Source organism: Microtus pennsylvanicus, chromosome 6, assembly GCF_037038515.1.
Source record: "Microtus pennsylvanicus isolate mMicPen1 chromosome 6, mMicPen1.hap1, whole genome shotgun sequence".
Classification (NCBI taxonomy): domain Eukaryota; kingdom Metazoa; phylum Chordata; class Mammalia; order Rodentia; family Cricetidae; genus Microtus; species Microtus pennsylvanicus.
In genome coordinates, this window is record NC_134584.1 from 89,607,813 (window position 1) to 89,624,748 (window position 16,936).

Below are 16,936 nucleotides of genomic sequence, written 5' to 3' on the forward strand. Positions count from 1 at the left end.
AGAGAGAGAGAGAGAGAGAGAGAGAGAGAGAGAGAGACACATTGGGAAGGAAAAACCTAGCTCAGCAATTTCCCTGCTGCCTACTTTTCAGAAATTGCTTCCACACTCCCAGGGCTGTATTCCAGGTTTTATTGTGCACTTTAAATTGGGATATATCTCAGTAGTTGCATTTAATTGGGTGATTATTAAAAACCATGAGCAAGTTGAGTTCTCACCTAGAAAATGCTCCGGTGTCCAGCTTGAGTCAGACCACACTTCCCTCAGTTTCCGCGTCCTGCCGGGAGCTGCACAGTGGAGGGGTGAGCATAGCTAGAGCTGTGGGTGGACCTGTCCCCACAGGGCGGGGCTTGGAAACCACCTTAGCAAGGGCTGCCACAATGTCTCCACCCCCACCCCACATGTGCACACTGCTAGTGTCTGCTCTGGTGTCCCTAAATGTTCTGCTTCTAATCCTAAATTCACCTAAAGGATAAGTTTAACCCTCATTGCCACAACAGAAAGCAGTCACAGTGGGCACAGAAGTGCACACAATTACAAGGGTAGGGGTACTCTGCCCTAACCTGAGGTCTGAGCAAGGGACCTTGTTTCACAGCGATATTGAGTAACGAAAGGTTCTATTATTAACAGCCCACAGAAGGGCTCAGAAGAACTGAAAGAGGAGTCACTCCCTTCCTGTCGGACTGGGCTGCATCACCTAAAGGCAGTTTGAGAATCCATTCTCCCACACGTCAGAGTACATGGCATGGACAGAGATGGAATGTCTGTGCTTTAGGAGCAAGTGTGCACATTCTACTTCCACTGACTGTTTGCCTGGCAATTCTGACATCGACTTGTATCTTCCCTCTCATTCTGCAGCAGCTAGAAAGGGAGAATGACTTTAGCTTATGTTTTCAAAGGTTCTAGTCCATGGTCAGCAGGCTGCACTGCCTTCTGCCCTCTGATGAGGTGAACATCGTAGCTGGACACGTGGTCCAGCTATTGACTCATCTCCTGGCATTGGGAGGGCAGTGGAATCCATCTGTGTTTGGATTATAGCTGACCACAAGCACTACTGTGTAATTGAGGCCACCTGGACATGTGAAAGTGAAGCATCCATTCAGTTTGCTTTGGGCTTTCATGGCAACATGCACCCATTGTATCTTTAGAGAATTTTAAAGAGTTACTTCAACAGGTGTTATAAGCATGGTTTTTAATTATTGGCTTATGCCCAGCCCCTTCTTCTTGTCTTCTGGTCACAGTCCAAAAAGGCAGGCAGTTTTGTTTGTTTGTTTGTGTGTGTGTTTGTTTTTAACATAATTTCTTTATCGAATCATTGGGAATTTCACATCATGCACCCCAATTCCGCTTACTTTCCAGTACCTCCATATTCTCTCCTCCGCTCTGCAGTGTCCCCCCCCCACAAAAATTTAAAAAAAATAAAATAAAAAAGAAGCAAACAAATGAACACAAGGAAAAAAGCAAAAGAAAACAAACCAAACAAAAGCTGTTTGCTCCTCCATCTTTCTCACCTCTCCAGCACCTCTTCATTCTTCCCCTGACACTGGGACCTGGGGGATCACACAGTATACTCTCTTGGCAATCAGCTTTACTTGTAAACGTTCATTGCAACTAGCCTGGTTCAAGGCCTCTGGTTTCTGGTACACCATCATCACTGGATGCTCACCGGAACTCCTCTCAAGTGTCTTGCAGCCATCCTGAGTCATGGAGGTCCTGGGGTTATGGTTCCACAGGACTGGTCCCTTCACAAGCCCCAGCAAGTCCTAGATAGGGTAGATGTTAGGGTAGACAACCCCAGGCCCAGCTGCAGGCCTGGGTGGTAGCTGAACTGGTCATTCCAGGCCGCTGGGGCCACCCCTGCTCAGGTGAGGGGCGGAGGCAGCCCCTCTATGCCCATGCAAAAGCAGGCAGTTTTAACCTGTTCTATGTGCATAGCTTCTGGGTTTTAGCTGTACACATCTAAATAAAATGCTTAGATTTTTATTTGGTAGTTTTCTACCTTTAAATGTCCTGCAGCATTTTCCGTGTCGGATGGGAACCTATACAGTGCCATCGCTTCTTGCATCCTTCTCCACCACTGTTCTTCCTGTGGAGACATCTGATGCCACTGCCGTGCTCAGCCCTGTGTGAGTGACCTGCTTGTTCTTGGGGGAGGGGACTCTGGGGATCCTCTGTGTGTTTCTATGGCTTAGAAGTTTTATAATGACATGTAAAATTTCATAACTCCTTTTTTGGGTGGTTTAAGAAATAACTTTTTTCAATAAGTTTTTGGTATCTATTGATAGTCTAGACACAGGGGAAGGCCCTACTGTCTTCACGCAGGTGTTTTTTCTGTCTGGAAACCTGCATTATTATTTTTTTGTATCTTAAAGATTAACTCTTTCACTGCTTTGGGGTAAATTGGTGATGGCATACCTTGCTGGAACTCCCTTCCAATCTGTTGTGCTTCATGAATATGTGATTTTACTATCTGGTCACAAGTGGAATTTTAGGCTATTATTTTTAAACCTCAAGGAGTTACCTCATAGCCCATGGTGCTCTCTGATTTATAAAATCCTCTTCCCCTTGTCTTTTGTTGTTAATGCTTTCTGTAACCAGTCTGTGAGTTCACTGATGTTTCCTTCTGTAATCACATACATATTATATTTTTATATACATATTAGATGTTATAGTCTTCATCTCTAGTGATTCATTTTGGGTCTTTTGAAATGTGTGTGTCTGTGTATGTGCTTGTGTGTATGTGTGTACCTGTGTGTGCTTCTGTGTATCTGTGTTCCTGTGTGTGTATCTGTGTTCCTGTGTGTGTGTTCTTGAAATTCTGAGCGTGCAGAATGCAGTTAAAGCCTTCTGAGTGCTCACTGTGATGACTTGGGGCCCATTTGATTCATTGCTCTCATGCGTCCTCTCTTCTCCTTCCCCACTTTGCACGGTAATTGTTCCAGTGGGTACTAAGGACTGTTGTCTGTGTTCTGTTTTGTTTTTGAAGACATCACTGCTTATGGAAGCACTGTTAATGCTTAGCTCACACTGTAATTCTTTATCTAAGCTCCTGTTCTGTAAGTGGGCTTCTGGCTAATTTGGGGATGTCTGGAGTGCTGGATTGGAGCTCTGTAGATGTTTGTTGAGTGGTGCCGCCTTATTGGTAACGGAGACTACAGGTAAATGTGTGTTTCTGAAATATTCGCAGGGAAGGGCAGTTTGCCCTACAGGACATCTTTCTTTCAAGCTGTAGCTCTTCGGGAGCTGTTAACATTAGCGCCTGCCCTGCCTTTGTGGCAGGGAACACTTGACAAGAATGCTGTCACGCCTTGTTCTGTTAGGATCAGTCTAAAAGTCACTCGGGGGAGTTTATTCTTGGTGATTTGTCCTGATTGTTTTCTAATCTGACCACAATGTGAAAATTATTGTGGAATGATGGGAAAACATCTTTCCAGCCATCTATCCTTTTGTTTAATTTTTGTGCAGTTTACTTCTCAAAAGGGCCCTTAATCCAGTGTTTAATTATGAAGACAAGGGATACATTTTAAGGTTGAGTTTCTTCACTATTTTTTTCTCTCTCAAAGCATATAGAATTGTATCATATGTTGACTTTATCTTTCAAAGATTCAGAAACTGAGAAATTAGAAAGGCCACATCACAGTGAGTCCAGTACCATGGAGCCCAACTGCCCAGAGTGCAGCCATTCTCCTGCCAACTGTGTGCTCGTAGGCAAGAAACTCGAGCTCTCCAAGCCTAGTTGTCCGTCCACAAAGTGCTGTCGTAATAGTATCTCCTCGGTTGTTGAGCCGTAAGACTGGCTGTTAGGAAATGCTGTAACCCCTCTTCTCTCGTGAGGGCTGTGAAAGCTCTGCTGTGAGCGGGCAGACAAAATAAAATACGGGCTTGCTCCATCTTTCAGCGTTTTATCCAGTCTACCATTTCCATGGAGGAAACCCCATTTATAAACAGTATCAGTGACATGTATCAGTTAACATGCTGTAGCTCTAGAAACCAGTTGAGCACTGAGGGAAAGGAAGCCTTCCTGGCTGTCTTCGGGTCCTCAGTGCCGCAGTGGCATCAGCTGCACGCTGACCTCACTGGGCCGCAGTCAGCAAATGTCTGTACCGGGATCCTATACTGGGATCTCGCTTTTAGTCAAATCCTGTAGTTGTCTTCCATTCAACCTTAGATTCTGCCTCTCCCCACTGCCAAGGGACTGCTAGGGAGCTTGCTTCAAAACAGTCGTTTTGTGGGACACTTTCACACCATCCATACAGCTTGCAGCCTCACTGAATTCCTTTTGGACGTAGCACCCATTTTCTGTAGTATGTCAGTTTCACAGACATCTGAGGTATATAGAACAGTCTCAGGTCATTAGAGACGAACTTGATTTACCATTCCTTTTCGACTTTTCAGGCTTCCTGTTTCATTATTAGTGTTTGGATATTTTTCTTTTTAGCATCATCTGCCTGGGTTGTTGTCATTTTCACGTCTCATGGCTCAGCTGTTAAGAGTGTAAGCCATTGAAACGGTTTAATCAGCAGTGCATGGCTGGCTGTGTTTTGTACATAGACTTGGCTAATGGGCTTTTGAACTAACTTTATGTTGACTTATTTTTTAATTTAGTCATTGTGCCGGCTAGTTTTATGTCAACTTGACACAAGTTAGAGTTGTCTGGAAAGAGGGAACCTCAGCTGAGAAAGTATCTGCAACAAATTGGCCTGTGGACAAGCCTTTGGTGCATTTTATTGATTGATGTTTTCTGTGAGAGGGCCCAGCTCGCTGTGTGCCACCCCTGGGCAGGAAGTTCCTGGTTGTATATGAGAGCAGAGTGAGCAAGCCATGGCAAGGAAGCCAGTAGGCAGCACTCATCCATGCTTCCTGCTTTTGTTCCTGCTCCAGGTTCCTGCCTTGTATTTTCGCTCTGACTTTTCTTCACGATGGACTGTAGTTGGGACGTGTAAGCTTCCTTTATTCCCCAGGTTGCTTTTGGTTATGGATTTTATCACAGCAGTGGAAACCCTAAGTGCGCCAGTTAACTTGGGCTACCTAATGCCGTCCTTAGGAGACTTTTATGCAGTGTCACGTCCTAGTTGTATGTCTGTTTCTAGCTGAGGGTTTGTCAGATTCACAGGGAGATTAGGCGCATGAGTCCAAAATCCAAATCTCATCGTTACCATTAGACTCACTCTCAATCTAAGCCAGTCCTGGCTACATCAGGAGATTGGCAACTGTCAAAAGGGCATCGGAAACACACACATACCCCACCTCCCACTCTGGACAATCAGCACCGTGCAGGTGTCCGTGGTAGTAGTTCTGTGGGCGTCTGAAGAGGTGGCTTCCGTTGTGCAGGCCACACTCCACCAAACGGCAGCCTGAGTAATAAAAATGACTTGTTGTGAGATTGAAGATTAAATAAAGGTACACTGTGACCGGTCACAATTTCTAAACAAATCTCCCTGACTGATTGGGACCTGACATTGCCAAAGCTGCTGCTATTACTGAACATGTGGGAAAAACAAGCCCAGACAAGCCGGTGAGATTCTAAAATGCTTGCCTTAGAGTTGCCAGTTCTCTCCAGAGTTTGATGGGCGGGCGCAGGTAAGCTGCTCTTAAGCTGTGCCCCCTGCAGTACTCAAGCCACGGCAATTCTTGGTAGGTAGCAAAACAAGGGTCTTTTAGCCATGTGTAGTGGTAGATTTTTCTGGCTCTTCAGACATTATCTCTCATAAGTCTTTAGCTGTAAGAAGTGGAGAAAGAACATTTCTTTAAATTTAGCAAGGAACATTTCTGTGCATATGTGCTCTGCCACATCTACACTTAGGTGGTAATAGAAATACCATGGAAAAGCAAACCATAGGCTTTTAGCGCCATGGGCCTGGGCTTCCTTCTCTCATCCCTCCTGGGGAGATGGTTAGGAGAACGAGGGACGTCTCCAGTCTGAGTTGATAAGCTCACTTGCAGTAAAATGTCAGTTCTTTTTTAGGCTCAGTATCACACTATAATAAATGTGAGTGTAAGCAATTGTGCGCGTGCTTTCTAAGCACTGCTTCCATCTACGATCATCCGCATTATTTTCCTTGGTAAATGCCAGTGAAAGCTGAGGAGGAGGCAGCGCCATTTGCGTGTTGTGCGTTACTCAGTGTGGAGTCCAGCAGGCTTGCTCAGTGGCCAGAGAAACAGACTCAGTCAGAGATCCCACAGTGACTCTCCCCAGACTCTGAGAGCAGATGTCTTCAAAATGGGTTTGAGATAAGAATTCAACAGTCTTGCTACCACAGGCTGGCCATGCCTGGGGAGGTTAGCGTCTTTGCCGTTTTAATAGGCTCTTGTTTTAGGATGTTGCTCCTTTGTTGTCCTGGTATAACTGAGAACCATATCAATTAAGACATACCCAGCCAATTATGACTGTAATTATTCAGCCAAAAATAAGGCTGCACTTCCAGGTTCTAGAGCCATGCACATGCAGACAAGCCCTCAGGCAGAACCTGAATTTTAAAGTTCCCCCTCGTGACCCACATGCACACATGCATGGTTACATCCACGTATGACTCACGCCTTGTGCGTGAGCCCTGTATCTCTGTATGACGTAGTGATGCCAACCCCCTGTGTGCATGTGCTAGGCAGGTTTTAAAAGCTGGACGCACCCCTTATCTCTTTCTGTCTCTGCTCAAATCCCAGCTCTACTTCTCCAGTGGTACCAGGCTAGGCACTCAACATCTCTCTGCCCCAGCCTCTTCAAGAGAGTCCATGCATATGAAAACAATACATACTCTACATGAAATAAATACTAACTTGTAGAATTTTTATATTTTAGGCATTAAGAAAATATTTTTACAACTGAAATATCAAAAGAGGTGGACACACTGAGAAATTCTTTGGCTTTAAAAGATGAATTCCAGTATAGACTGTGGCCCATCTGACAATCAGATGACATGACACTAGAATGCGCCCATTCAGACATGTGCACTTCTGATTCGCCTGGGAAAACGCTTAAAGGTAGCAAGAGTTTTGGTGTGTGCGTTTGTGTGTTTTATTATAATAAATTAAATCCTCATTCCTTTCTTCCTGTCTTTGTCAGTGTGCTGCTTTCTCTTATGCTATGGTCTGTAAATGTATTTCTCTTCCTAATTTGGCTCTGTTTTTAGATCTAGCTGTGAATTCTTTATTCTCTCACATAGACATATGACAGTGGGGGAGGAGAACATGCATATTTCCTAAATTTTCGCAAGAAATCTGTCTTGCTGTCTCCAGAGAGCGGAAATTTAGCAAGGAGCACCCAGTAGTCTCAACTCCCTTCAAACTGTATTCAGTAGAATGTTCAATATGCCACATGCACCAATCAGACATTTGTCATGAGCACAGTGAAGGCTTCAAAGATGGGATGGACTAGTATGTGCAGAGGGAATCCCACATCTTGGGAATCTTTGGGCACCATCTTTGTTGACCTCACCACATTCACTGTATTTTTGTCATGCAGGCTCTGGAACTCTCTGTCCGTAGTGTGGCTAGACAGCCCTAGAAATCACATTTCTGTGGGCAGCCCTAACCAGCTACCGCCACAAAGGTAAGTATAAATCCCAGCTCCTTTGCTGTGGGGCTATAGCATTCTGGGGCATGCAGTTTGAAGTTGCTCAGAGTTCCCCCTGTGATCCAGCAGCAACCTTCACTGCGGGCCTGATGTAATGGGATCCCCTTTGCTGCCTAGCCACCACTTCCTGTCCTTGTCTCTCTTCTCAGTTCCCCCGCACTTTCCACATCTCAACCAACCACTTACTTCCAAGTGCTTGATTCTGGGTCTTTTGGCAGGGGTCTTCCATCCCAAGATGATTTGTACACTTTTCCAAGGCAGAAGTCTAAATTTAGTTTTGCCAAAATCACTGTGCACCCTGAGTTAACAAGACACATTTTGGCAAATACCTGGGCAAACATTTGGAGTTAAGCTCATGGCAAATGCATACCTATTAGAATGTCGCCCTTTGGAGGAGTAGATTAGGGCCATGGTCACATGTTCCCTTCCTCATTCCTCCTCCTGCAGTACAGCATGGCCAGTTTGTGTTAGAGCACACTGTGCTGCGTCGCTGTGAACGTGTGCTTCTGAGCATGGATAGGCCTCTCGTGACTGCTCCTACCTGCTTTATTTCTTCTGGGTGGGTGGGCAGGTGGGTAATTGGTTGGTCGGTTGGTTGGTTGGTTTGGTTTGGACTGGTCTGGAATATAGTTCAGGTGAACCTCAGACTCATAGACGTCTCCTTCCTCAAGCCACCTGAGTGCTGGGATTCCAAATGTGAGTCCCCATCCTGAGCCTTCTCTTCTATTTACAGGCCTCCCAGCTGTTTTCTAGCACCAGCCCAAGTAAGCCAGCCACCTTTCTGGTCTGAGAAAACCCTGTCCTCCCATATTTCCCACTAGTGGGGAAACTCAGTTCACCCTTAAATTGCCTTAAGAAAATAAGCGTGCTCCTTGTAGTACCTTCCAGAACACCAGTCTGTCCCTTGGCAGTCTGAGGCCCAAACGACACATCCAGCTAGGCCACTGTCCTTTCTATGTCTCCTTCCTTGCTTCATGTCATCATCTCTGGGGCTCAAACACACAGTACACCAACAGAAGCTATGTGACTCTGTTTCAGAGCAGATTAGCTTTGGGGAAAAATGCAATCATGGCAGAAGACAATTAATTCATTTGATTCCACATACGTGGTGCCCTTTCTACCTGACACATAGGCAGTTCCTCAAGAGCGGCTTGTTTTTGTTTTTAAACACACACACTGTATAGCCGTTTGTGCTGAGCAACAAGAACCCGGACAAAGAAGCCATGGCCATGTTCTTATTTACAGAGGTTGCCAGATGAGAAATTAATGCCTGCTGTTGCTCAGTAATTGGGAAAATTTAGGGCCCTAGTGCTCCAGCATCTTCCATTTAAGGTTGTATGTTATCTGTGTTTTCATGAGAATTTGTTGGATTTCTGCCATTAATAACAGGCATAAACCCAGCAAACAGCAAGACATGCGTTACATTTAATCAATTTGTTCTTTGTATTCATTATGCATGTCCTCCATTTTGAGTCATGAAAAATTGAAAGGCCATTGCAAAAAGAAAGAGGATTGTGGATTACAAACGATGTAACAGAAGCAGAAGTGCTATTAATTGGTCAGTTGTGCTTGTCAGCCCATTTAAAGTGATGAAGGCGGAAAGATTAGAAAGGACACCAATGTGCGTGAGAGCAGGGGTCCAGGAACACTGGGGCCCCTTCAGTCCTCAGAGCCCAGAAGAATACAACAGAACCAAATGATGTTCACTCCGATTTCATTCAACAAATAATGCATGAGCACTTTCTATGTGCCTTAGGCTGTGGTAACTCCAGCAGAAAGCAGTGGAAGTGCAGCCGGTGACCTCAGGGTGACATTCCAGTGTGCTCAGAACAGATGGGTGTACATTCCCATAGTGTAAGCCACAAAATCCACCAGGAGGCCAGGGAGCACAAAGTGATGGCCTTGGGAGAAGGTGTCTTGAAAGTAACATCTGAAAGGAGGTTAAAATGAAGGATGAAAAGGTTTGTGTCCGTCACACCACCACCACCACCACCACCACCACCACCACCACCCCGTCTCCTTCCACCATTCAAGAAGAAAAGAGAATTTCTTTTTTTTTTATTTATAAAAGATTTCTGCCTCCTCCCCGCCACCGCCTCCCATTTCCCTCCCCCTCCCCCCGATCAAGTCCCCCTCCCTCATCAGCTCGAAGAGCAATCAGGGTTCCCTGACCTGTGGGAAGTCCAAGGACCACCCACCTCCATCCAGGTCTAGTAAGGTGAGCATCCAAACTGCCTAGGCTCCCCCAAAGCCAGTACGTGCAGTAGGATCAAAAACCCATTGCCATTGTTCTTGAGTTCTCAGTAGTCCTCATTGTCTGCTATGTTCAGCAAGTCCGGTTTTATCCCATGCTTTTTCAGACCCAGGCCAGCTGGCCTTAGTGGGTTCTGTATTGATAGCTTCTGAGATATGAGATGGCGTTTCTCGGGATCTCAGATTTCACAGTGGTGAGGAAGGGAAGCACAAGGCAGGTTTAATCTTTGCTTGGACTGTTGTATGGCCCCACCCTCCCTCATGCAGCAGCAGTGGCCCACAGTGTGGCCAACCACATCACCACAAATGCACATGGATGTTCTGAGCTTTCTGGACGCAAACTTTCAAGAAATCCCATGAGATACTCAACACTTTCCTAAAAGTAGTCTCTGTGTGGGAGAGCTCGCCCCAGTGTTAGGCTAATGCAGTTTTCTGAGCATAGGTAAGGCAGGAGCCAGGAGTCCTATAGGTTGAGTATACTAAAGGCATTCTTGGGACATTCTTAACCTACACTGTTTTATCGAGATGTAACTCCATCACAGACTGACATAGGAGGCTTTGTTTTTATTTTGTTTACTTATGGGATTAGGTGAAACACAACCCAGTGGATGGCTCCCAAGACAAGAAATCTCACCCTATCGGTTTTCTTGTGTGGACCCTTCTGTGGGAGCAGTTTGGTTCAGGTAAACTGGTGGCTGCATTTGCCACTGTAACTATGTCCTTCCACACTCAGCCAGGGCACACAGGTGAGAGGGGGCTGGCTTTTGCTTCTCGTTCACACTACCCTTTCCCCAGCTTTTGGCTTGTCTCACCTTCAGGCTTGCCTTGCCCCTGCATCTGCACATCTGCTGTCTGGGATCCATAGAAACCAGTCCTCAGTGCCCTAGCCACCTCCTCAGGGAGCCCTTGCCACCAGGGCTCCATGCCCAGGTCCTCAGCAAACTTTGCTCTACTTACTGCATCTATTACAACCTGAGTTAGGTGCTGTCAGCAAACCTACTTCTCAGCATCTTCCACGCTGCAGGATGAGTGCACTGAACTCCAGTGTATGTTGCTCAAGTGCAATGCTGTATCTATACGCCCACAGCAGTGACTGCACCATGGAGGGCCTCAAGTAGCTGGCGTGGGTGAATGAAGGACCATGTCAAGAAAAAGGCATGGGCTGCTTGGTTTATGCTTTTTGTGCAGAGAGCTACTTAAATGTTCCCCTGAGAGCCACATGGAAGAAATAAGTGTTTGTTCTGACCAGTGTTCTCTGACCAGGCGGCAGCACGGCACAGTTTATTAGCATACATTCCTAACCCCCATACCATGCCTTCTTAACATACGAATTTGCTTCTACTGACTCAGGTGCTGTGGCACTGTCTTCACAAGATGAGCAGACCCAGCTGAAGCCTGGTGGTTGAGTACGCAGCAACCCTGCTGTGTAGGGCTGGCGGGCTAGGACTTCTTGCTTTGTCAGAGCCTCTGGGTGGTGTGGCAGGAGGTGGTATGGCAAGATGGTCCAGAATTCCAAGTGCTTTGCAGCTGTCTGCTGCTTATGACTCACACCAAACTTGTGAGCTTGTCTTGTGCTGGAGATGCCAGATGGAGGAGACCATGGTGCTGGCAAGAGCTGGTAGTCATTAGGAGTTGTTCTTAGAATCATTGGAACCAAGTCCCCGCCTCAGGCCAGCTGAGTCAGGACTCTGGGACAGGGGTTTCACATCTCTCCAGAATGCTTTGAGTTCTAAGCTCTGCTCTTAGGCAGCCATGTTGAGACCCACAGGCCTGTTAGAAGAATGGCTACATAAAGGCCAAAACCAAACAGCAGCAGAAGGGTGGCCTTAGCTGCTGGCAGGTGTGAGTCAGCAAAGGTGACGTTTCTCCTTAGTGTGGAACTGCACACAGAAAGCAGGGTTTCTAGCACTCCAAGACTGCTTGTGCAGCAGATAAATATTGCACTTGCCCATTGCCCACCCCCAAGGACTGCTTTTAAAATTGCACATAGCATTCATTAAACAATTATTTTCCCTATATGGGGCCAAATGAGTGATTATAGTTTTCTTATACGCCATGTGTTGAATGTTGGACACTTAATCAAATAAAGAATTCTTATTAAGACATAGTCTTTCCTAATTAGGGAAGCAAGTGGGTCCACAGTGTGGCCGTCAAAGAGAAGGGCTCGGCTTGCACTTGGAAGCTGTTTTGAAAGCATGGGACATCTCAGTGTCAGTGAGAGTGCTCTGAATCTCTCCACCTAGACTGTCTGCACCTTGGGGAAGTTTAGACCTGGGGTAAGGTACAGTCTTCTAGGTAATAACTGAATTTGTTATTCAGTTGACAATGCCCCAGGAAGACCACCTCAGTACAAGTGGCCCCTGAGGAAGACCTGCTGGTCGGTAGCTCTCAAGACCATGCTCTTTCCTATGAAGTACAGTTCTGCATGCACAGCTGTCTGCATCCTGCAATCACCCAGAGCTTGAAACATGCCTGTACCTAAGATGCTTGGGCAGAAAGTGAGCTAAGGATGGTGCTGAACACTGGTCTGTGTTTGGAAGAACTCCAGTGAATCTCACGTGCAGCCAGGCTGGAAAGTACCAGTGTATTCAGGTGAGTGACTGAAACAGACAACAAGGGAAGTCACCCTGGTGGCATGTACCCCAAGCTCCAGGTCTCTACACCTCTCTACGTATCAGCAAAGGGCAAGGACCCCAAAGAGAGCTTCAGTGGAAAGGAGGAACCTATGTCCAGGAAAACACCCTGTCCTTTTGTTGACGTCTTAATTCCTGACCCTGCAGAAAAGGCACAGAACATGAGGTACCAGAGAGCTAGAGGGTGCAGACTTCTCATTTCTACACACATGTGGCTCTCTGGTCCCTCCTAGAGTAAGTGATAGGAGAAGCTGCTTGGAAATGAATGCTTGAGATTCAGCATCTAAGCCAAAGTGAGCCTGTGCAGTTGGATCCTGACTATACCTGGAGCGGAGCTTGAGAGCTTCAGGGCAACACATACTGGGGTCTGGGTTAACTGTAGAGCCCCATATTTGTCCCCAAACCACTTGTGTGATGTCACACCTCCATCTTCTCCAGAGCTGGAACAGCAGTGTTGAGAAAACACTCGAGAACTCGCCTGACCTGGGATAGCTATTGAGCAGAAACTACACGGCAAGCTGGGGTGGAGGTGGAGAGGGAGGTGCTTATGTTCCGTGTGGTTAGCCTCTCACATTCTGAGCTTCATGCCCAGCGTGCTGAGGAGCGTATGTAGGCAGTGACCCCTCACACACACAGGCTGAGAGTGAGGGCATGGAGCGAAGCAAAGGTGCTGTGGTCTGGCAAGACAGATCATGTTCACTCCAAAAGCCAAGCATGCCTCCAGAATCCATCAGCTGGCATCTGGATTTCTGTGGACAGAGTCCAGAGTGACTTTCCACCTTGCCCTTCTCCCTCGAGGCCACTGTCCTGTCTAAGCTATCCTCTTTTTTGTTGGCATTGCCTTGTTTATACTGATTTTTTTTCTCATTACCATCAGAGGGGAAGTTAGAATGTGAGGAGGAAGGAATGACTTAGGGAAGAGAAGCAAGGAGGCCACTTGTTCTTACCTGGACATGGGGTGATACTGGTGGTCAGAGACAAGATGGCCTCATGTGTGCTCCTGGATGGCTGTCCCCAGCCTATTGACCTTCCTTCCACCTTCGATGGAAGCAGGGTGCTGCAGTAGCCCCGACATCATATTCTTATGTAGTCATACTGAAAAGTCCTAGGGAGCAGCCAGCTCCCCTCACAGTCCTCTAATCACTGAGGAAAAAGTGTCCCGAAACAACTTGTCCTGACTTTGCAACAAAGGAGGGGATTGGCCGTGATGTGATACCTTCTTACATAGCTATAAGTAATCTAGGCAGCTGACTCTGCTTTAGTCTCTCTGCCGTCCCCTGTAAAGGAGGGTTCTTCTCCTTCTGGTCCTCTACCTCTCCTTAACCTGCTGCCTGCCCAGGTCTGTGGAGGCTGCTATTACTGGGTCTTACCCTTGCCTTAGGTAGTAATTATTTTTCTTATCACTGTGACAAAATGCCTGACCCGAACCATTTAAACGAGTAAAGATTTCTCTTGGTTTCTGTGGTGTCGGTACTTCACGGGGAGGGGTGGGGTGGAGCAGAGCAGTTTGCCTTGCCATGGGCTGGAAACTGAAAGAGGGCATCCAGGAAGGATTCCCCAGTGACCTGCTTCCTGTATCCGGGCCCCACCTCTTCTCACCACCTCCCCGTAGTGCCTAGCACCATCATGTTAGGACCCATGCTCTAGTCACCTCTGGAAATTCCCCTCCTCCACACAGGCACGTCCCACTAGTGGGCATCACTCATCCAGTCAGGTAGACAAGATTAACCATCACCAAGCCCGAGGAGATGGCTCAGCTAGCTGTTAAATATCAGACAAGCATGAGGGTTTGAGTTTAATCCCCAGATCCTGTGAGAAGCAGGAGGAAGTGGGGAAGCAGCTGCAGGTATATGCAGACCTGGTGCTGAGGAGGAGACAAAGGGTCCCTGGAGCTCACTGCCCTGCCCGTCTTCAACAGCAGTGAGTTTTGGGCACAGTGAGAAACCTTGTCTATAAAGTGGAGAGTGATTGTGGACTCAACCTCACATGAACACATACACATGAATCGTACGTGTGTGTGTGTAAGAGCCAGTTATATTTTAAGTTTTAATGACTGTGCCTAAGAGATCCAGAAAACAAATGCCTCTGATCTGCAAGCCTCTTGCTCAAGGACAGACAGCTCCTGAAATGCTGGAGGCTTTGTTCACTGGGATAACAAGCCACGTGTTTCCTCTCCCCTAAACAAGTTTGTTTGATCCATCTGCACCGGATGTGCTTGACCACATGTGGGTGGGAGGTTTATAGGCAGGAAATACATCAGGATATATGCTTGTCCCTGACTGGATGTAGTCTGGCGGTACATCAGGATGTATGCTTGACCATGATTGGACCTGATGGGAATGCAATGAATTACGGGTTTTCCTTCTTAAACTGCTGCAACCCGTGACTTGGGACCATTTCCCAGGAACCTGGGTATGGATCTGACCAGAGCCCATCTACCTGACCAGTATTTAGTTAAAACTAGCTTCCAATTTGGCTTTAACTGTAGCAGTAGTCTTATTCTTGATCATTGGAATTAATATATGCACACAGATACACAGGTTAACCATTGTTTCTTTAGACTGTAGACTGAGTTCATGTTCCAGAGGGAAATAAAGGGATATGGAGGATGTTCTCGATAGGTTTCTGTTGCTGTAATAAACACCATGACCAGAGCAACTCGGGAGGAAAGGGTTTGTGTGAGCTTCTAACTCTCAGGTCACACTCCATCACTGAGTGAGGTCAAGGCAGGAGCTGAAGCAGAAGCCATGGAGAAATGCTACCTGATCCTCGTGGCTTGTTTGGCCTACTTATTTGCTTTAAAAAAATTGTTTATTTTCATTCTCTGTATATGGGTGTTAGGTCAGCATGTGTGCCTGTGCATCACATACATGTAATGCCCAAAGAGGCCAGGAGGGGGCATCAGATTAGTGCCTGTAATTGGACTTGTAGATGCCTGTGAACCAGCATGTGGGTTCTGGGAATTGACCCTAAGTTCTCGGGGAGAGCAGCCAGTGTACTTAACTGCTGGGGCTCTCCTGTCCCTTGCTGCTTTCTTACACAACACAGGACCACTTCTCCACAGTGGACTGAGCCCTCCCACATCAATTATCAATCAAGACAATGCGCCCCAGGTGTTCCTACAGGCCAGTGTGATGTGGGTGTTTTTAAATTAAGGGTCCTCTCTTCCCAGATGGCCCTACCTTGTGTCAAGTTGACATTAAAAACTAGCAGCCCAGAGGAACCTAAAGGAGGCCACTGCCTCTCTAAGAGAGAGAGGGACCACAGAAGACTGCTGCCTCTAAGAGAGGAGCCAACAGAAGACCCCCACCTTTCTCTGGGAGAGAAAGAGGGAACTACATAAGGTAGCTGCTCTGAGAGAGGGGGACCCACAGAAGGCCTCTGCCTCTCTTAGGAGTGCTGCTTGCTCTGGCCCATTCCAGTATTTGAACATTTCGTTGTTTACTCCTACATAACATGTGTCCCCTAAAGATGAAGATATTCTTATGCCTGACACCCCCAAACATATTAATTTAACAGTATCATCCAATTAGGGACTTTTGCTTGAAAGGAACTTCCCTGTTAGTCCCTGGCGTTTGCTTGTGCTTTGAAGCTGACAAGACACTTTGGTCTTGTCACAGGAGCCTGTTGATGCTGCCCTCTTCTAAGTAGGAAAATAGGATCCAGAGGGTAAGTGGTCCACCAAGGTCACACAGCCAGTGAGCAACAAAGGCGATCCCAGTCCACATAATCACCATGACATTACAGTTTATTCTAAACAATGTCTGTCCAGAACTTGGACCCCAAACACTTAACACCATCCACACACACACACACATGCACACCGCGCCCGTTCTTCCCAAAATCATGAACCCTTTTTCAGCTTCACATGCTAGCCACCTAGATTTGCTGGCGATCCACCTTAGCCTCTGCTGTGGACCAGTGCCAGGCGTTGCACTTAATTTAAGCCAATGGGATTGGTTGCAAGGCTTTTCTTAACTGTATTATGCTCGATTCCTACTCCATCCCGTGAGTTCAGAGTGAAGACTTCCCCCTACAAAGCCTATAGTCCATCCTCCTTGCTGAGGAGGGCTGGCCTGTTTGCTCAGTAAGGAGGTGGGAGTGGGGGGACCGACTGGTGTCCTTGAAGCCTAGCAATAGCAGAATACCTAGCTGTCCTCAGCCATTGTGTCCCTCAGACCTGGCCACTTCTTTGCTTCTGCTGCAATCCAAGCTACCTTCCTGTATGAACTGTAGCGACAGCCCTCATTCCTTTATATGTGGCACAGTGTCTCCTGCTGAGACTGTTGCTCCATCCAGACCCCTGAAATCCAGATGCAGGGCATTCGGCGTATATGACACCCTAGGTGCATGTGGCCTTTGCAGGTGTTTTTCTCCTTTCATTCAGCGTCCCCATCCCAAAGGGCCAGCCATGCTAACCTTGTTTTCCTCAGGCAAGCCTGGCTTCCATGTGGGACCTCCAAGACCGCCCGTTTTTCACCTG

General features: G+C 46.9%; 1 protein-coding gene across 3 annotated transcripts in view; it reads left to right on the forward strand.

Annotated features, from left to right (window-relative positions):
• C6H16orf78 (chromosome 6 C16orf78 homolog) overlaps positions 1 to 16,936 on the forward strand; it is a 117,399-nt gene that overhangs the window by 36,050 nt on the left and 64,413 nt on the right. The window contains exons 2-3 of one of the 3 annotated variants that reach the window (XM_075976801.1): positions 6,794 to 6,975; positions 7,457 to 7,543. The exons of 1 other annotated variant lie outside the window; for it this stretch is intronic. The gene's annotated coding sequence lies outside the window, so the exon portion shown is untranslated. The remainder of the gene's footprint in view (positions 1 to 6,793; positions 6,976 to 7,456; positions 7,544 to 16,936) is intronic. One more of the 3 variants, XM_075976802.1, reaches the window with a different exon arrangement.